At 40.3% G+C, this 21,721-nt stretch overlaps 1 long non-coding RNA gene across 2 annotated transcripts in view; it reads left to right on the top strand.

The window, feature by feature from the left end:
* LOC144294610 (uncharacterized) overlaps positions 1–21,721 on the top strand; it is a 73,835-nt gene that overhangs the window by 51,580 nt on the left and 534 nt on the right. For both annotated transcript variants that reach the window (XR_013361981.1, XR_013361971.1), the window contains exons 3-4: positions 20,506–20,634; positions 21,040–21,156. This is a non-coding gene — a long non-coding RNA (uncharacterized LOC144294610). The remainder of the gene's footprint in view (positions 1–20,505; positions 20,635–21,039; positions 21,157–21,721) is intronic.

Genomic DNA, 21,721 nt, shown 5'->3' with positions numbered 1-21,721 from the left:
CAATTAAGTAAACTATTAACGAATTGTGATTGGTATCATGAAACCAGGGGCCAGGATAGGGAGTAACAAAGGAGACTTATTTTAGAGGAGAGGATAGAGGAAAACCTCCCTGAGAATGTGATATTTAAGCTGAGCGCCAAAGGAGGAAAAGGAATGAACAATGTGAAGAACAATGTAAGGGCTTTACAGGAGGGGAAATAGCTTATGCAAAGACTCTGACGCAGGAAAGAGCTCATTTTGTTCCAAACACTACAAGACCAGAGTGACTAGAGGTCAAAGCCTGAGCAAGAAAGTAATAGGCAGGAGCAGATCACTCAGGGCACATCAGGAGCTGACAACTTGGTCCAGCCAACCCATCCCCATTCCAGCACAAGGAATGAAAGGTATCTAAGAGGGGTAGCAGAACAGATAAGAACCGGAAGTCTGAGGGGAATTTCAGACTGGGTTTATTCTAGATCTTCCCCCAAAGGATTCCATAGCCTAGAAACACTCTAAAGGGAATGGAGTGGATGCACTGAAAATAAAGATTTCAGCTTGGTCAAAGGAGAGGCGTGGGAAATCATATCCCCTGGGTAACCAGCCTTTCTCCCCAGGAAAAAGTATCATTCATCTGCCTCATGGAAAGGAAAGGTTTTTTGGTTTCCATTTTTCCTTCAACATTATAGACCACCCTAAAGGAAAATTGACAAGGTGAAAAATATGAAAGAAATAAACGGGCGGGGGGAAGCTGCCAAGAAGGTGCAGAGCTTGTAAAGGAGAATTACTTTTTTTGCCCCCTTTTCCAATGCTTCCCATCACCCTTATCCTAATGGAGACTGAATTGGTTGGATGCAGGATTAGGTGGCTTGGAGGGAAGAGGTTTTGTTTTTTTGTTTTTTGATTTTTGACCTCCTACCCTCCTTCGACTTAGTGTATGTTATATTTTTCTCCTGAACAAAGGTACACCTACATGGAAAGTTCCTTTGCAGTGGGGAGAATGTCCTTTTCTTTTATTCTCTTTGATAATTCCTGATTATCGTTCTTCAGATTTTGCTTGCAGCTCCGTGGTTCCATTAACTTGTCTAGGAAGAAATGTTTTGTAGCTAAAAGCAGATGGGATCCCAGTAGTGGGAGGAAGAAGTGTGTAACCCATATGAACTGGGAAAGTCTGTGAGATGAAGGAGTAGTTGTGTCTTGGGTATCTCTGAATACCAGGTGGGACTTTTCCCTGAGGCTCATTCACACTTAGCATAATAAATATGGGGAAAATCCCAGATCTACCATTTACGCTACATGACCTTGAATGAGTTACTTCAGTGGGCCAAAAAATAACTTTTCTATAACTCTGTATTTTTCTAAGATTAGTGATCATTAATGGATCATGAAATCAATTCATAAGCTTGGCAATCATTTTTCTTAAAAAAGAAATAGAATATGCGGCACCTGAGTGGCTCTATGGTTGAGCGTCTGCCTTTGGCTCAGGTCATGATCCCAGGGTCCTGGTATCGAGTCCCGCCTTGGCTCCTCACAGGGAGCCTGCTTCTCCCTCTGCCTGTGTTTCTGCCTCTCTCTGTGTGTCTCTCATGAATAAATAAATAAATAAAATCATAACAATAAAAAGAAAGAGAATAGAATAGAAAATAATACAAGGGTTTGTTTTTTGTTTTTTTGCTTATGGTAAGGGTTAAGTATTATTCCATGAAACTTTTTTTCAGATATGTTTATTGTCACAATGTCAAATACACTGCTTATTGTGGGTGGTGTAGTAATTAAAGGAGTTTGAAAAATACTGATAGCTTAGTTAAGTTTCTAGCTCCCATTCTCAAGTAGGGAAAGGGTTAAAATTATACATTAAACCCTAAATTGTCTATTTGGTGGTGGTGGGGGGGGGTGGTTATGTCCACTCTCTCCTCCCCTTTTACTTGCCTGTCCTTCTGTTCCTCCTCCCTTCCTTAGGCTGGACCTCAGTCTCAGCGCTTGGTGTTAATGGTATGAGAGCTTCAAGGAGATGAACTAAGCAACAATAAACCTCTGACTTACCAAGAAAGAGACACAGCAGAACATGCTTTTTAAAATAACATTCTACACTATGCATATTGTCTGTCAGAACCTCAGTTTCCGTATATGTTAAACTTGCTTGAACATGCTGAAAATCAAATATGCTTAATATTTAAATGTCTGCCACATTTTAGGTAGTGGATAAATATATTGCTTTTATATTGCTCAGAGAATTTCTCTAAGCTAGCCCTCGGTCTCTGGGAATTTAGGCCGGGATATAGATGTGTATGGTACATAGAGACAGCAAAATGAAAACGAATCAATACATCAATGGAGTGGAAGGTATTTATATCATACACAGGTCAAGTGTGTTTTATGGCCCATGGCCAAGAGTCTAAGATATCTTAACTGATGACTCCTCCAGGAAACGAGCTCCAGCATATTCAGATTAAAAACAAAACACAAGTGTGCTGTACACAATTAAACTGCATGGGCACGGGTAGGGCTAACCAAGCGTAAGCAAGATTCAGTGGTGCCGCCCTGCCCTGCTCCTCTCATTGAACATGTGGTTGTCCTCATGTACTTTTCTCAACCCAACACCCCAAGCCCCCCAGCCCAGAAGATTCTGATAGCATGCAAAATAAGTGACACCACAAACAAAACCCATTCTCACAGAAGTGTTCCTGTGGGAGATCTATATGCATACATATGTAATTTTTTTTCTTCAAGAAATTTCCAACAGGATCAAGGGACTTGAAGGAACTTAATTTAACCCCGTGATGTGGCATAGCAGTTGGGGGGGGGAGGGGTGGCTAGTGGGAGGAGGAAAGGACCCATAGTTTAACCTGCCTACAAGGAATACCCTCCATACCTGAAGACCCTCTGACCTATCCCTGAAGCAACTGAGATAAAGAAACATGCCTCTATCCTCAGCACTGAAGTTTGTAGGCCAAACGGTAACTAAAAAGCCTCATCCCACCAGGAAGTTATAGCCTAATCTGTCTCCCACTTTACTGCTATATTGGTCAGAGTTGTTAGAAAAGAAAAATGCAACTGAGTAAATTTTAAGATCTCATTGGCTTTATGAAATGATTTATGAATCTGGCAGCACCCCATCCAGCAAGCAGAAGGGAGCTCTGAGCAGTTGCACAAAATGGAAGGCTTTTATAGAAGGAGGGTGGGGCAGGAAGCTTATAAGCAAAGGAAAGGAAAGGATTATTCCAGGCAAGGTTCCATACCCTTGAGGGGAAGATGGATGGTCTTCTGCAGATTTCCTTCTCTTCCTTTGGGGGTTTGGATCAAACCCCCCTGAGCAAAATATTCTTGACTGACCAATTAAGATTCCATTTCTGGGGGGAGGTTGAAACTGGAGTTAGATTAGATATTAAGCTCCAGTTTGGTGATTTGGCCCAAGTGAAGCCATTTTTGGGCCTGTGGTTTCGTTTTTAGAAGGTTCTTCAGAGAAATAGAACTGATAGGAGAGAGAGAGAGATTGAGATTGAAACTGGGATTCATTTTAAGGAATTTACTCACATGTAGCCTGGCAAGTCTAAAATCTGTAGTGTGGACCAGTGAGCTGGAGACCCAGGGAATAGCCAGTGTACAGTTGAAGGTTGTCTGCCTGCAATACCATCTTGCTCTGGGGAGATCGGTCTTTTGTTCTCTTTAGGCTTTCAACTGATTGTTGGGTTGTGGGGAACAGATGAGGCCCATCCCCATTATGGAGGGCAATCTGCCTTACTCAAAGTCCAGCAGTTTAAATGTAACTCTCATCCGAAAACACCCTCACAGAAACATCCTGAATAATATTTAACTAAATATCTGTGTACCCTATGGTCTAGCCATGGTTAATTCATGACAATTGCCATACAGCCAGAGCTGGGCCTCCCCAACATACCAACCTTAACCCAACTGTTTGCCAGCTCTGGCATTCTTTCAAAATTCCCGGATTCAAAATGTTATATTCTAACCCGCTTAAAGATATTCAAGTGTTTAAAGATTGATCGTGGTTGTAATTCCTTCCCCTTATTTGACACACAGAAGCACTGGGGGAAGAAGATAGTTTTGTACAGTTGTTCTCAGACTTTTTGCGTTTAGGACCCTCTTACACACTTAAAAATTAAGAATTTAAAAGGGCTTTTGTTTGATGGGTCATATCTCTAGATACCATGCTTTAGAGAAATATATATATATATATAGTATTAGAAATGGAAAATAGGACATTCAAAAGTGTATTTTTGCATTTCTTTCATAATAATAATGCTAACAAATTTGTTAACATAGATAACGTATTTTTATTAAAAATAACTGCTTTCCAAAACAGAAACAATTGGTGAGAAGTGTGTCATCTCTTATATTTTTGCAAATCTCTTTAATGCTTGGCTTAATAGAAGACAGTAGAATTATCATATCTGCTTCTGCATTTAAACTGTTGTACTATGTTTTGATTAAAGTATACAAAGAAAACCCAACCTCACACAAATATATAGCTGGAAAAGGGAAGACTTGCCCAGGACTTTTTGGAGTATACTTTGAGTAACACTACTTTTCCTGAACTACCTCTACTTGTGAGTCAGAGGCCCCAGGTCCTCATCTCTGTTTTGTCGGTCGGTAATCAGCTGTGCCTCATCTAAACAAGTCATGAAACGAACATATTGTTGAACACCTCCTATGTGTCAGGCAGAGTGTATATAGTATCTACTGGAATCTTTGTAACACCTACAATGTAAGCAGTTGCATGATGGTAAATGCTTAACAGAGAGGAATTAGTCCAAGATACTCACATAGATGTGACTAATATTGTAGAATGGAACATCAAGCCCTAGAATAACTACACCACTTTAATCTACTGCCTGTGTGAACCAGTACACACCCCGATTACTTCTTTCCTATGAAGAATGATAATTTGGTGATCCAGGCACCTGCTTCCCCTATACATCCCTCTACTGAATTAATAGAAGTATTTGCTTACTGTATGCTGTAAAATACATTTGATAAAGTGTGATTGGCATTAAATACTGGTTTGTTTCCATCGCTCCTATTCTGACACCCCAAGGCATATGGGAGGGGTGAGGAGAAAAAGCAGGTATCTGAGGAGATAAGGGCAGGTAAAGGAGGAGAAAAGAGAAACATCAAATTTGAATTTGAATAGTAATGTAGGCTTCTTCAGAACTGGAAAGGGAAGTTAGAGTTAGCCACTCCATGAAGGACAGCAGGTTAAGGTTAGTATGCTGGCCTAGGGGAGCCCTAATTTGTAGTCTTTGTCAATCTCCACAGTATAAATACTTCCACCACAGCCAGCTTCATGCTTCCAACCTGATATTTGGACAAGGAGTTGGGAGTAGATGTATACAATCGGCTTTCAAGAGCCAGTGCCAACGTGAGCCTCTCCTTTTTACAGCAGACAGAAGAAACTGAGACCTAAGAGATTAAAGGACTCAACTGAGAACATGCAAGCACAGATACATCCCCGACACACTAAACAAAGTGAATTCAGATTATATTTAGTATAAATTCAGTCACAGAAACAGAAATGCATCTGTGTATAAATTAACTGTACATAAATGATAAAAATGTCCAGGCAGCTATGCACCAAACTATGCATACTAATTTATTGGGGGGAGGGGGAAGCAGTGAAATAGGAATGAAGATGACAATTAATTTTTATTTTTTATTCTATTTCTGCATTGTTTTAGGTTTTTTACAGAGCCTGCAATTATGCATTCCTTGTATAATTTAAAATAAAACATTTTTCAAAAAAGATGTAGGATATTAGATTTTAATTAGATAGCCTTAATATATATGATTTCAGAAGTTCCAAAGGGCTTCCGGGGAGTCTGGCAAGTGTCAGAGAGAGAGAGAGAGAGAGAGAGAGAGAGAGAGAAAAGAACACATATTGATGTGAACATCTTCTTCCAGGTCCCTTAGCAATTCTCTTTTCAAATAATTTATCTCCAGTGACTAAAATTGTAGTATTGAACAGAAAATGTATTATATTCTCTGGCTAATTAGAAAGGCCACTAGCTTTCTGAGTAGATTAATATGAAAGTGAGCCTTCAGTTCCATATAGAAGTTAGAACTCCGGTCTTAGTTTGTCAATACATACTGAGCTGAGCTCAGTTGGTTAAACCTGGGACTTCACATTGTTAACCTCTTATTCCTTAGAGGCGTGTGTGTATGTGTGTGTGTGTGTGTGTGCGTGCATGAACATTTATATGTGTTGAGGTGGGGGCACTTTTGGTGACTTGGGCTAAGCAAGGAACTATCTTCTCCAAGATAGTTTTCTCACATGTTCCACAAATGATTAACTTACCTGACATATTCTTCTAAGAGTAAGAATCATAATTACCTTAGCATACATTAATTTAGATTAATCTTCCTTTTTCCCTACAACAAAAACTTAAAGAATAGAATAACTAGGGAGGAGGAAAAAGGTTTTTGTAGTATGGGGCACCGAATTTGGGTGAAGGGGAGGGATCTCTAGAGTGATTTGGTAGAAAAGTCAGTCTAGTCAGACTAGAATGTGAATCTAGTCTTTCCATTTTCTTTCTTTCTTTCTTTCTTTCTTTCTTTCTTTCTTTCTTTCTTTCTTTCTTTCTTTTCTTTCTTTCTTCTTTCTTTCTTTCTTTCTTTCTTTCTTTCTTTCTTTCTTTCTTTCTTCTTTTTCTTTTTTCACTCTTCTAGTGCAAACTTCTTACCTTCTCAGATACCAAATTTCCTGTACCATAAAATAGGGATTGTATAAATGACAGGATTGTTGTAAAAACATATATGTAAAACATCTGGCATAGAGCCTCAGACATAGTGACTAGACAATAAATATAGTTATAATTTGGACAGCAAGAAAGGATAGCCAAAAAGACTTTGAGGGAAATTCTCTGAATTGAGATACATTTAAATAAGCTTCAACTCTGTAAATAACTTTTTTTAAGATTTATTTATTTGAGAGAGAGTGAGATAAAGAGAGCATCTAGGGAGAGGCAGAGAGAGAGAGAGAGTCCTAAGCAGATCCTGATATAGGACTTTATCCCATGACCTGAGGTGAAACCAAGAATTGGATCCTTAACCAACTGTGCCACCCAGGTGCCTCTGTAAATAACTTAATTTAAGCACCTACAGTTTAGATTATCAGATGTCAAAAATTGGAGCAAGCTACTTTCTGAGAATGGGATACTTAGCATAGGCACACCAGGACCTGGGAGGTACAAAGAGGGGTATGAAAAGAAGACAAAGGAAAACTCTATCCCATGGTGACAGAGGGAACCTTCAATCCTATTTCTCAAATGTATGCTTATGGTCAAGAGGAATTAAAGCAAGGGTGATGGATCATCACCATTCCTCTTTAACTCAGAAAACAACCCCAGTGGGCAGCCTAGGGAAGCTGGTCCTAATGCTATCTTTCTAGAGCAAGAACATGACATGTTAATGTGTACTGTGCCATTCCCATAAGTAGCAATGATGCCACCTATAATGAATTAGATGAGGGAGGCCAGTTCTCCTCAGGAACTCTCAATTCAAATAGAGGGCATTTACACCAAGAAGAATGGGATGTGTGAAAGGCAAAGCCAACAGACAGGGAGAGAGATTAGTTTCTGTCATCAGTCATCGCTGACACTGGGCATTTTTGAGATTGTTGTGATGGTCAAGGAAAAAGCTTTATAGAGAAAAATGAATCTTTTGGAAAGATGTGAGGTTGCTTAATCCAGAAGACAGAGGAGAGGTTTGAAGGAGAATAAGACTGGAGTGATGGAAGAAAAAGATTAGTCACAGAGGATTTTGAAGTGACTGAAGTGAAGAGAAGAAGGAAAATGAGTTTGTAATAGTTGAGATACAACTTGACACTGGTAAAGGTGGTGTGGTGATGGTGATGACAATCATTTCCAAGATTATGAAGAATATAACATTAAACTACCCTTATAGCTTATAAATTATTTCCCCATTCATCCTTTTACACTCCTACCCCCACCCTGTAATACCTCAGGGATACATAGAGATGGTAAATAAATCATCAGAATTCAATAACTGAATTCATTCAGAAAGCTCTCAATATTAGAACTGGGCCGGGGGTGGGGGTTAAAGAGGGGGACAAGGGATGTCAAATACCCAGTTTCTAAATTCTTCTAGATTCATCACAACTTAAAATGTATTTAAGTGTCTGAAGAACAAAGATTTTGCTATTAAAAAGTACAGTTGGGATGCCTGGGTGGCTCAGCGGTTGAGTGTCTGCCTTTGGCTCAGGGCATGATCCTGGGGTCCGGGATTGAGTCCCAAATAGATCTCCTTGTGGGGAGCCTGCTCGTCCCTCTGCCTATGTCTCTGCCTCTCTCTCTCTCTGTGTGTGTGTCTTTCATAAATGAATAAATAAAATCTTAAAATTAAAGTACAGTTAACTGTATTATTTTTCTAGGACTATGAATTCTCCATCAGAAGAAGTGTCCCTTAATATTAGTCAACTAGAATCTCCACATTCCAGGTAGCAGTGGTGAAAATCCAACCCACTCAACAATATTCAACCAATCTAGGTAACGGGATTGTCTCTGTACACTGGCCATTTTCCCCTCTCTACTTAACATTACTGTAAAATACTTGAAAATCCAAATTAAAATGGTTGCTGTAAAAGCAGACATAAAGGATTAAAATAAAAATGGCAAGGACAACTGCTAGAAAAAGCATTGTAGAGTCGGCAAATATTACATTTAACTCCACATTAATTCTCTGAAGGAATTTAACACAATTTCTCCCATTCTAACTCAAAAATTAATTTCTGTATATTGTCCTTGAGATTTGGATTGGGAATGAAAAGGAGAAAACCGTTGAAAATGTGAAGATTTTATATGAATTAATCAACCAAGAGTTCAGACACTGGGGACTGAAGATTAAACTTTATAGTTTAGAAACCCAAGGACAGTACTTTTTCTCATGAGTGTACCTCACATGAAAAAAATCTCTGCTGATATATATATCTCATTTACAACAGTCAAGTAGAGAGGTAATCTTTATGACATCCCAATGAGAAGGTACAAAGAGGTTAAACAATTTATAAAAAAGTCAAAGAAGAGTCAAAATTAGAACAAAATGGCCTCAGTTCTGGCATTATCTGTATTCTAGATGCAAAGATAATTTTGTTTCTCTGTCCATTTAACAGTCTCTGGTGAGTGTGACATTCCAGCCTTAAAGACTCAGAGAAAGAGAGTTGTTATTGTCCATGGGGTACTGGTATTCAGAAAGCAACTTTAAAGGCATCGTCACTGCTATGTTATTCCAGGAGCAATGGTGGCTCCACAGACCTATGACAATCTCTGTCCACTTTAGTCAGCCTGTTGAAGCTGTCAGTCACTGCTTGAAAGAATTCAGTCTTCTAGATAAGATACAAGTGCAAAGTTTTCATATAGGTTTATCTGCCCTGGTCTCTTGCAGGGCTAGTCAGAAGTACTCTTTGGGACTAACATGATTTAGCCTATAGGTATGCCTTACCGTGTGGTAAAAAGCTAACTTTGTAAAGGTTGCCTATTCCAGATAACACAGACTATCTGGGCTTTTTCCAGAGCAAAAACCAAAAAGAAATGTGTGAGCAAATGAACCTATGAAATCTGCTAGCCTTCATTTTCAAACACCAGTCAACTTATAAAACAGTCCAGAATACCACATGGTATGATTAGGGGTTGGGTTCCATATCCCATACAGTGAGCAAACTTTTCATTTCTGTCATACAAAATCAAGTAGGTAGATCTGACATAAAAGAGATGCCAGGAGTAATTCATTTTGTGCTAGACTTTAAGGCCCTTGAGGACATGGTGGTTTTCTTTTTTCTTGTACACCTAACATTCCCATATTTCTCGGTCTGTGGTAGATCCTCTTTTTACATATTCAGTCAACAATTATTAGACACCTCTTGTGTAGTTAGCCAGGTTAAAAAAAAGAAGTATAAGATGTGGTCTTTGCTAAAGACTTCACAGTAGAACTGGGGTCACAAGAAATAACTAAAAACATGTGCAAACATAGTATTATTCAAGGAAAACTATGCGTCAAGTATTAAGAGAGGGTTAGCAGGACTGTGGGACTGGAAAGCTTAAAAAGAAGTAGGTTTCTTTTGCTTCTTGGAGCTGTCCAAATGTTCTCTCCCTTCATTTTTTCTATACATGGAAAACCCCAAATAAAACAAAATTTGTTCACACTGAAAATTTCCCACTGCTAGGAAGCGGGGGTAGATGTAATTTTCCCTATTCCTCTAACTAAATACAGTTGAAAACATTGGATATTCTTTTTTTTTTAAAGATTTTATTTATTTATTCATGAAAGACAGAGAGAGAGAGAGAGAGGCAGACATAGGCAGAGGGAGAAGCAGGCTCCATGCAGGGAGCCTGATGTGGGACTCGATCCTAGGACTCCAGGATCACACCCTGGGTGGAAGACAGATGCTCAACCACTGAGCCACCCAGGCATCCCAACATTGGATATTCTGTATAAGACTAGCATGAGAAGGCTGAAAGAGTAAAGGTAAGACTTTATAGCGACCTCAGGATCTGGGGAACAATGTGGTGAGTGCTCTAAGTTTCTTTTTGCATTTATCCTAGGCTTGGAACTGAACACACCAGCAGCTCCCAAACACCAATCAGCACTTGTGAAAAGAACTCCAATGAAAAAGACTGCTCTCTCTAGCCAAACAAGGAGAGGGGCAGCCAGGAAAGATGAAACTTTTAGACAATAACTCTTCTACTCTAGCCAAACACTGAGGAAAAAACTATACTACTACATACACCCACACCAACAAAAGTCAACATTAACACTGGACCTTATTGTGATAATGGACTAGGGTGTTTCCCTACATCCTCGGTAAGAGGTACACAAGATCTCTCTGTGTAATTTCCTACTGCTGCATACAAAGCTACAATTATCTAAAAATAAAAAGTTTTAAAAATTAAAGGAGTTGAGGCGTTTTTGACACTTGGGGTGCCTATATTGGCAGAAAGAACTTTATTCCTAGGATAATCCAAAATAGCACTTTAAAAGTTAGTAGCATGTACTGGTTTTCCTGTGGCCACTCTAACAAGTTCCCACAAACTTGCTAACTTCAAGGAGTGGGAATGTATTTTCTCACAGTTCTGAGGCCAGAAGTCTGAAATCGGTATCACTGGGTGGAAAGCAGGGTGTCAGCAATTTCCAGTGGCTGCTGGCATTCCTTGGCTTACGGCTATACCACTCCAAGCTTTGGATCTCTTTCTGCTTTGCCTTCATGTTACCTTCTCCGTGTGCATGATTATCCCCCCTCTGCCTCTGTCTTATAAAGACACTTTGTGGGGTAGCATTTCGCCGTGCCCCCCCCCCCCGTAATTCTGAATAATCTTTCCTTTCTCAAATTCCTTAAGGCAATCACACCTGCAAGATCCTTCTTCCAAATAAGGTTACACTTATAGGTCTAGGAATTAGGGCCAGATATATTATCATCAGGATAAAATATCATTCTGCCTCCCACAATGTGCTAAGCAATCCGTTGTGTGAAAATAGTGTTATATATTTAATAAATCTATAATTTACAGAACACTCAGGGTGATCTGTTTTTCTTTACTATGAACATTAACAAATATTTGTTGAGCATCTGCTATGTGTCAACTTCTCTTCTGGACACTGGGGATAAAACACTGAACAAAACAGGCAAAAATACCTCCCTCAGGGAGATTATATTCTAGTAGGCGTGGAGGAATACAAGCATGAATGGATGAGTAAAATGTATAGACTGTTAGTTTGCGGTAAGCGCCATGGAGAAAAATAAAGCCAGGAGGAAGAATAGGAAGGATTGAGGATCTGCATGTTGCAATTTTAAATAGAATGTCCAGGAAAGATAGATGACGTCTGAGCAAAGACCTGAATGGGATGGGATGTCAAGCCCTATTTATTTATCTGGAATTGCAGCATGGCCAGAGCAACAGCAAGTGCAAAGGCCTGAAGAACAGTGAGGAGTCAGGGTAGCTAGAGTGGAGTGAAGGAGAGGTTGGGAAAGGTTGAGAAAGGTTGAGATATATTCCTTAGAACTCTTCTTTACTTATTGCTAAATGGGATTAAAATAAGGATTATCAATTTTTTATAAAAAAGGTTATCCTACCTGTTCCTATTCTTTTCCTCCTCCCTTCCATATCTCCCGGTCCTTCACCCACAGGGAGGACACATTCTTGGTTTTCCTGGTCCAAAGGGAGAGAGGAGGGGCAGGCGCAGGGACAGGAGGAGTACTTTAGGGCAGAGTATTTGAGGAGCACAGCTTCAAAGCACAGGAATAGTGAACTGGGGAAGAGGATCAAAAGAGGTCTAACATATAATTCTGTGAATCCATCCTTTCCATCGTGTTTGACGCTAACAAGTGAGTGAGTAAAGGATGTGAGTTATTTTGAAATTACTTTGAACTGTGAATTTACTTTGAATTTATGAACTATACATTCTAATACACCTTTTGGGACCCGAGATTCATGGGTTTTTTCTTTCAGGATACATTTCTATAAGCAAAATTGGCAAAAGGAAGGCTTTAAATTTTGATATACAGAATGAGATGTCCCCCATCCCCTGGAATGGTTATATTATTTTATACCCCCAGACAACTTGTTACCCACAAAATCATCATACTGAGTAGTGGCACTCTTAATATTTGTCAATATGATATGGGAAGAATTATTTCACAACAATATTTGAAAAATACACATCTTGGAAATGGTCGGGTAATGTCTTTTCCTATGTTTATTGGCCACTTGTATTTCCTTTTTGGTGAATTGTCTGCTTATATCCTTTGCCCTGTTATCTGTTGGAATACTCATCTTTCCTTATTATTAAATTGATAGAAACATGTATTTTCAGGTTATGTTGCTTTTGCCCCTAAACACTACAGGTAGGTTTCCCACTGTATTGTTAGGGGTTCTTGAGTGTGTGCAATGGAAAGTAACTGGTTTATTCCAGAAAAAAAAAAAAAAAGAATGTTTTGAAAGGGCATTTGGTAGATCACAGAATCTTTGGAAAAGCTAAGAAACTAGACTAGGAAAACAGAGCAGCACCGAGGGAGGTGGGGTAAATAGCAGCCCAAACCAACTTAGGAACTGCCTGGTGAGGACCCTGCTGATACTGACATTAGACATCGAAAGCCACTCTGAGCACCTCTGCCCTCACTGACCCTAGACACTTGCTGCTGCTGCCACCAAAATGGATGTCCTATGTCTCTGATTCAGTCCTGGGCCAGATCAGATTTGCTGATCCTCTGTCACAGCCTGCATCCTAGTTGCCTGGGAGCTGAAAAGGTATTGAATATGGGGACTTTTCATCTCCTGCAGTGGAAAGTAGGCCCTGGTTTAATCTAGAGTCATAGAGTGGAGAGTTAGGGGAAGTCAGAGGCTAGGCAGAGAGAGGGGGAGACAGAGACCCTTAGAACTTGCTTGTTGTTTAACTTTTTTTTTTTTTAATAGTGCTCTTAGCTTTACCAAGAATTTAATTTTTTGGTAAGTATAATCTAAAAATATCTTCTTTTATGATTTCCGATCTTAACAACTTTGCCATAACCCTTACCCTCTCTACCTTCCTGCAACCTCCCTGCTGAATGAACTGGGCTTGAATTTTTTCTTTTTAAGGACTTTCTGTGCTTTTACCAAGGGCTTTGCCGACTATCCTTTGAGTTTTTAGGCAGCTCTGATGTCCCAAGTCTTCCTCTCATGTCAGGGATGTGCTTGACCCTGAGACATGTGTGGTCCTGCTCTGGAGGCTAATTATCTTAGGTGGTGGCCCTTTCACCTTCTAGGTTGGGAATCTATTACCTCTCAAAATGTTTAACATTCTGCCTTTTAGACAGGAGAATTTTTTTTGACCTGTTCATCAAATATGTGCTTTCATGACTCAAGAGTCCCCTAACTCTCCTGCTGCTTTAGATATATTTTATTGCTCAGTTGGTTTCAATTGGCCTAGCAAAACATCATGGGATACTTGACATTTTGATATCATAGTATTAAATTGAAAAGCATCTAGTGGATCATTTTCATACAGCAGTCCTAAGTTCCCCTTTCCTACTCAGAGGGATATGGTACAGTCTTCAGGACATCTTGAATATTTTTTTACTCACTTTTGAGGAGCTTAGTCATCTTTGCTCTTCTTGTCTACAGAGCTAGGAACTTGTCCTCACATGTTAGACAGAACAGTAACCTTAACGTGTGCTAGTACAGAGAAGCTTTTGGAAGATTCTCTTCTCACTAAGTATATCTTAAGAAAGTTCAAATGCTGGGTCCCTAAGAATGGCCCTCTCCAGACTCAGCTGAGGAAGGAAGGAGAAGAATTAGCAGGTATGAAAATGCTGTGGCCACTCTCTTTCACAGTCATGGCGCTCCTTGCAGAAACTGCCCTGGCATGGCACATCAGGAATGGAGCCTGGCCCTTATTGTTGGAGGAGCTTGAGCCCAGATGTGAGATATCCAAGGTAGATGAGCAGAGGCTTGGAGACCAAAGTCCCTGTGGATGATGGAGGGAACCCTTGCCAGAAAGGTGGCATCTGAAATGTTCAGAGATGGGTTTTAGGTAGCATCCCAAGCAGTGATCCAGGGCAGAGAAGCCTAAAACTGGGTAGAAGGAGAAGGAGTGGGACTACTGGCTCTGGGCCCCAAGGGTTTGTGGTGAAGACCTAAGGCCCTAGGCAGCTCATCACCACAGCACCAAGGCAAATAGATTAATTGGAGACTTGATCTTTGTAATGGGAGAGCAAGCTAAGGACAGAGGAATAAAAGAATCCTGTCAGGGAGAAAGTAATTAAGTAGATAGCTTGTAGAGCTAACCTGCCCCAGTTCAAATTTCCATTCTGTCACTCACTGCCTGTCTGACTTTAGTCAAGTTACTTAGTTTCTCTGTGCCACAATTTCTTCATCTGCAAAATGAGAAAAATAACAATGCCTGACTCATAGGGCTTGTGTGAGAAGTGAATGAGTTGCTTAGAACAGGGCTAACACAGACCAGGTGTTAAAAAAAAGTTAATTATTGTTACTATAATAGTAATAGGCGTCCCATCAACAGGGTACTCTTGATGTAGAGTCACCAAAGTTATCCTTATCCTTCAGTTCCCTCTGAGTAAGGATGATTGGTCATAGATCTGGGGTGAGGCTAAGATTCCAGATGGGGGTAGAAAAGAGCAGCAGAGAAAAGGAGCTAGGCAAATTCTTGCAAGTACAGCTGGATAGGGTGGAAGTGGGGGGCACAAATTCTGACACATGGTTTATTGTGGCCTGTAACCAGTCCAGAATCTCTGGGCTCCCAGGGGCCCATGCAAGAGGTATGAACGATGAGAGAGGAATCTGGAAGACTCTCTGCTATCCTGGGAACTCAGCTATAGGCTGATGTGCAGTGGCCACAAGAGAAGTCATGCACCTCTGGCCTTATGCTGGTTCTTTTCTGGAACTAACGGCATTGAAAAGTACAACCCTTGTTTCACAAGTCATGCCCTCTTGGTTCCCACCCACACACATGCAGGCAAAACAAGACTTTAAAAATGCGTTTATTTAGGGCATCTGGGTGGCTCAGTGATTGAACGTCTGCTCAGGGCATGATCCTGGGGTACTGGGATCAAGTCCCCCATCGGTCAGAGGGAGCCTTCTTCTCCCTCTACCCGTGTCTCTGCCTTTCTCTGTGTGTCTCTATGAATAAATAAATAAAATCTTTTAAAAAAATAAATTAAAAACTTTATTTACAATAATAATGATGATGGCTGCCATTGTTGGAGAGTTAAATCCTGTGCCAAGGCACCATGTATGTACTTGAGTACCACATAATGAGCGCCTAATTTAGTCCTCATAACCACTCTGTGGGAGTATGCCCTATTATCATCCCCATTTTGCAGATAAGGAGACAGGCAGAGGGTCAAGCAACTTCCTAAGGTCAAATAGCCAGCAAATGGTAGCTGGAATTCCAGCTCGGAGCTTTTTAATGAGAAGAGAGATGAACAATGCTTTGGAGTTGCTATCCGAAAGGAAATACAGCATTTTTTTTACATAAGTGAAATGTTTGCTCTTTGCTCCCTTCCTTGGTGAGCTGACACCAACCTGAGACATTTGCCCCCCTCCCTGGGCAGCATCTGTTTTATTTCTCCAAGGACAGCAATTCACTCTGTGGAGACTCTGCGAGAGGCCAAAGTTCCTTATAGCTTCTCCGATCACAAAACCCTTTTCAACAAGATCCCTCAGGCCCAGGCCCCTAAAAACCATGTAATAAATTTACCATCAAAATAATCTCACTTGGTCCCTCTGAGACCATTATGCTACAAACAAAGGTAACTTGATATCCCAATAAATAGTTCTCCTGTGAAGTCATTAGGGTTTTTATCCCCTCCACACAAAACTGTATTCTTCAAATTTAATATAATTTCATAGTTCCCCTAAATCATTCATGAGTAAATATACAACATTCGACAGTTCCACATCCTGTCATTTAAATAAGAATGATTATTAAAGTTTAGGCTGAGACTAAAATACAAAAGCATTTTACTGTTTTTATTATTAAAAATGCAGTAATGAAATATTTTAAAATGTTATGGTAATTATCTTTTCATTGCACAAATCTGCATTGTCAACTATGTCACATTAAGATGTTAAATCACTATCTTAATATCAAATTACAGAAAGAGATAGAAAGAAACTGCTAAAATTCATCTTCTGTGCAGTGTATTTCTCTCAGCATTTTAGTACATGTGGTCTGTCATGGTTGAGAGGTGCTGCGTTATACAGGAAACACCACAGATTTTGGAGGTCCCAGAGTTGAAATAATGAGGAGTTCTAGGAAATGTGCATTTTTTCATCACTTTAAAAAATTGGGATAATTAGCTATTTTTCTGGGTTCCCAAACCCAAGCCTGCAGGACATCTCTGGCAAGTGAGCAAATCCCAAACAGCTGGGCTTGCAAAAATGAAATGAATCACAGAAGTCATTCTGTAGGTTGTATGCTCTGGGCATCAACGTTGTGGTCTTAGTCCTGCTGGGCCACCTGCATTGGGTTGTCACCAGCAGAGGTAACAGTAGAACAGTAGGGCAGCTCTTGTTGCCCTGGGACAAGTGTTAATGAGGAAGAAACATGGAGATGAGAGATACTGCATTCAGGCTCTTGCCTCTCAATGAATCCCGCTTGGTTCTCACAATATTATCTATAAAACCGAGCTACATGTCTTGATCACACTGGATATAATCATTACACAGAGGACTCTGACCTGGGACTTTGTCCCATTAGGTGATTAAAAAACAAAAAAGTACATTTTTAATAGATTTCATGAGGAGCTAATTGTGTAAGGCTCTGATTGCTTATGGGAAGCTATCAGACGAGGGCCACAATGGGCCAGTAACTCACTTGTATGCCCTTTGAATCACGTGATCTTATTATCTATGCAGTTTTAAAAACTGAACTAGTAAAAAAAATAAAAATAAAAACTGAACTAGTTATCAAAACTGAAAAATCATACCAACAGGTTATATTATAAATGAAGTACACTGTTAATGAGGATTACCATTCAGAAACTACTTATCTTATGGGTGCTTAGTAAATACTTTGCTAACTGACTTATACTGGTGTTATTCACATTACTACAACAGTTCAGCCTTAAGGGTTGCTACAAATTGAAAGCATAGAACTTAAAAGGAGTTTACTTTATTAAAATTTTAGGAGTAACTCCTTTTGCCTGCCCCTCCCCCCACATTAGCATCTTTGTTTAGTTCCTGGGTATCGTAGGTTTGATTCCTCGGGAGACAGAGATGAAAATAAGTGTGCAAGAATTCTATCAGAATGTTTTGGAAACAAACACTTGTAAGGGGGTGAGGAAAGCAAGACTGGGCAGAAGGTGAAGTTTAATAGTGATGCTACTGCAACGAGGCTGCAGCCAATCGCACCGACGTCTGAAAGTGGAAAGCCCCTCAGAAAGGTCCCCAAATTGAGGAAAGGGAGCTAGGACTTGGTACCCCTCATCAACCAGTCATGGGACGTGGGCTACCTTTTTGCAGAAAGAAACATTGGGCAAGACAGTTTTGTGGCTAAAGGCCATTTCTACACAGGGACTCAGCTCTGAGTCCTTGACAGGTAACCACCCTAATAGTTGGGAGAATAAGTGCCTGGGTCCTGAAGGTGGGATTTGGGTGGCGCACCACAGAGCCCACTACACTGGATTATACCACAAATTCACCACATGGGAGCTAAACTCAGCCTCTTCTTAACAAGTTAAATTTTCCTTCTGACTTTCCTCTCTTTGTAATCAGCATCACCATTTTTCCTTACCCAAGGTAGTAGAGTAGAAATCTGAAGATTTCTAAAAATTGCCTTGGGCGATTTTTAACAGTCTGTCACATTTAATTTCCAGCATATTTATCCTTTTAAACAATTTTAAATAATTCACTACAAAATGAAATCTGGCATAAGTCCTATCTGTCTTTTACTCCCTGAATTAACTGAAGAAGCCAAGACAACAGATTTCTAGGCAGTTTGGAAACTGGTGATATAACTAAGGAATGGGGAGGTGCTGTCTCTTTCTCCTCTTTTGGAGAAGAAAGCTGAAGTCAGTGGTCAGGCAAATAAATACTCAACTATTTTCTGGAAGTGCAACTCTGTTTATAAGAATGAAAATGAATGACCTTGAAAAAGAATGTTATTTTATGTAAAAAAATTTTTTTGTTAACATGAGCTAGATGTTTTCAGAGATGGAGATTTAAAAAAAAAAAAAATCTAGCTACTAATTGTGAGTACAATCTCACCTTCCACTAGGATAACTACGCTGTCAAAGACCTAGCTGCCACTCCAAACACTGTCCTCGAAGTACTCGCAGGGAAACACAGGGGATATTAAATTATCATGTAATTAAATTAAATTATCACTTTGCAATCCCACCAATAAGGCTGAGATGGCACTTCTGTTATGAATCCTTGCTTGCAAATCCTTTTACTCTGGGATGAGAACTCCTTCCTGGCTGAAGCAGTTTCAGCTTAAAGGTGAAATTGTAGATTAGATGATTATACAAGAATTCTTGCACCCAAAGGATCCTAAGGACAAAAATGAAAACTCATTTGCTATTAATAGTTACGATCTTTGGTTTTGGAATAATTTTATTTGCCCAAAATATGGGTCTATATTGTATATATTGATAAGTTCATGTTCTAAATATCTGTTTTAAATCTTAAGAATACTTTTTGGTTGTTAAGTAGTAAGTAGGGACATTTTAGTATTAGGAACTTTAAGATATGCAAACAAATATCTATTTCTAAACGAAGAGGCCAGAAACCAGTACTGATAGTTTGAAGCAAGAGCTGTGGGAGCCACCAGAGGTTATCTCCTCCACACTTAACTGTGTTCACAAGATACCATAACTATGTTCACAGTGCAGAAAAAAACATGAGCTCAGATTTCTAACAATATAGAAAGGATGGGACGCCTGGGTGGCTCAGTGGTTGAGCATCTGCCTTCAGCTCAGGGCCTGATCCCAGAGTCCTGGGATCGAGTCCTATATCAGGCTCACCACAGGGAGCCTGCTTCTCCTTCTCCCTCTGTCTCTGCCTCTCTCTGTGTGTCTCTCATAAATAAATAAATAAAAATCTTAATATATATAAAGGAAATATATGTATGTTAATCTATATATTATATATATAAAGGAAAACTGGGCAGGAAGACACTTGGGGCTCAGTTTCTTTCTTTATGCCCATGAGGTTTCTCAAGCAAGTCCTCTTAGATATATGGAGAATATGAGGTTTCTCCAAGAAATCACCCCCTAAGGGGCACCTGGGTGGCTCAGTTGGTTAAGAATCTGCCTTCAACTCAGGTCATGATTCTGGAGTCCTGAGACTGAGCCCTGTGTCCACTGGCTCCCTGCTCAGCGGGAAGCCTGCTTCTCCTTCTCCCTCCCCCTCTGCCATCCCCACCCTGCCCCACACACACACCGCTTGTGCTCTCTAGCTCTATCTCTCTCTGTCAAATAAATAAAATATTTTTTTAAAGTTAAAAAAAATAAACCAAAACCACCCCTAAAGTCTCTAGGTCCATAGCAAGCCTGTGTAGCTGACACAAAAATGTGCCCTCAAGTATACTTTAAATGTATGTGTTCGTGCTTGTGTATGAAAGTGCATATTCTTTTTGCAGGAGTACCTTGCCATGAATGAGCCATATGAGAAAACTCCATAGAATGTTTTTATCTGCTCTGCCCTTATTTCAAATTCTCCTTGGAATCTGTTTGGATGGCCCAGGTGGCAATGAATGGATGCATAGTAGTAGCATGGTGCATAGTGGCAGCACCCAGTGGACACACAGAGGCCTGCTGAAATACATGTGATGATAGGCCAACATTTTGGGAACCAACACTCTTCACTCAGGAATGCTTTGGATGAACCCTCAAATCAAGGGACTGTTGAAGGGATAGCTTAAAGCAGAAATCCTCAAACTTTAGCCTGTTTCAAAATCACTTAAGGGTTTGTTAAAACAGATTCCTGGGCCCCACCCCCAGAGTTTCTGATTTGGCATGTCTGGGAGGAAGCCTACAAATTTGTATTTCTGACTAATTCCCAGGTGCTGCTGCTGGTCCATAGATCACACATTGAGAGGCTGAAGAACAGAGAGCTTCCACTGTTCTCTTCTGAGGCCCTCAAATTCATTCCAATTTCTGGGCCCAGTGGTGAGGATGATTATAAGGTGAAGGTGAGTGAATATCTTCAGGTAATGAAGATAAGCCAGCGATCTGAGATGGGACAGGGAGTATGGAGTAGGTCTGCATGAAGACCTTGGGAAATTAGAGCAATTTGCTCTTCTCTTTCTTTGTAAATGGTAAAGTAGTAGAGCTACACCTCTTTTCAGAGATACAGTTTGTTTTGTCTGCACAGAACAGCATTCCTGTTCCCTGACAGACTACTCTTCCCTGACTCCAGTCACTTGTTCCTGGTGGGCTTAGAATCAGAGCATTATGCTCTTGGGCCACAGATGTAGGTGCGTGACTTCCCTTGGCAAAGAGTCCTGTGGCACATGACCAGAGCCCTGCCAATCAGAGTTCTTCCCCGGGAAACTACATTTTACTGGTTAGGAAAGTTCTCACTTGTTTCTTTACAGAGTTGGACAAATGTGGTCAAGAACTGCTGTCAGCCCTATACTCCCCCATGGAGAATATGCAAGAGAATGAAAAAGCCAAAGGCCAAAAAGAAAGAGTGGAAGAGAACCAGATCAGCAGTAAGTCTCTGTGTCTAGTCACTAAGGTCTCAGAGCTGTTTGGATTCTACAGCAAGTTCTTCAATTCTTTGCTTTCTATCAGTATCTAACTCTCATCTCCTTGCTCTTACCTTGGTTTGTTGTTTATTTCTCTCCTACAGCGATTTCAGTTGGGTTTCTGTCACTTGCAAAGGACAGGATCCTATTATCCCTCTTAATCAAACTGTCAAAGACAGAGGTGGAAAAAAGAAGTCACAGGAGGGTGTTGGTGATAGGATGCTCATATGGACTGCTAGGTTCTAGCAGCTGCAAGGAACAGGGCCTCACTAAGGTCTCCCCAAGAAAACGTCTAAGGACACACATGCAGAGACTGTAAGTGGAAAGCCGTCAAAAAAACGGAGACAAGTTTAGGGTCAGCTACTCTCTAGATGTGTCTCTTCTGATCTCTGCTGCATGTCATTTCCTCTTTTCAGAGTGTCTACTCCATTCTTCCCTTATTCCTATTGATTAATACTCTCCCAGTTTTCCAGTTCGGATCGCAAGAGGTCAGCTAATGATAACTGCTATTCTTATTGTGCAGAGTCTT

Source organism: Canis aureus, chromosome 2, assembly GCF_053574225.1.
Source record: "Canis aureus isolate CA01 chromosome 2, VMU_Caureus_v.1.0, whole genome shotgun sequence".
In the NCBI taxonomy this organism is placed as follows: Eukaryota; Metazoa; Chordata; class Mammalia; order Carnivora; family Canidae; genus Canis; species Canis aureus.
The sequence above is the reverse complement of the archived record's forward strand: the minus strand, read 5'-3'. Positions and strand labels throughout refer to the sequence as shown.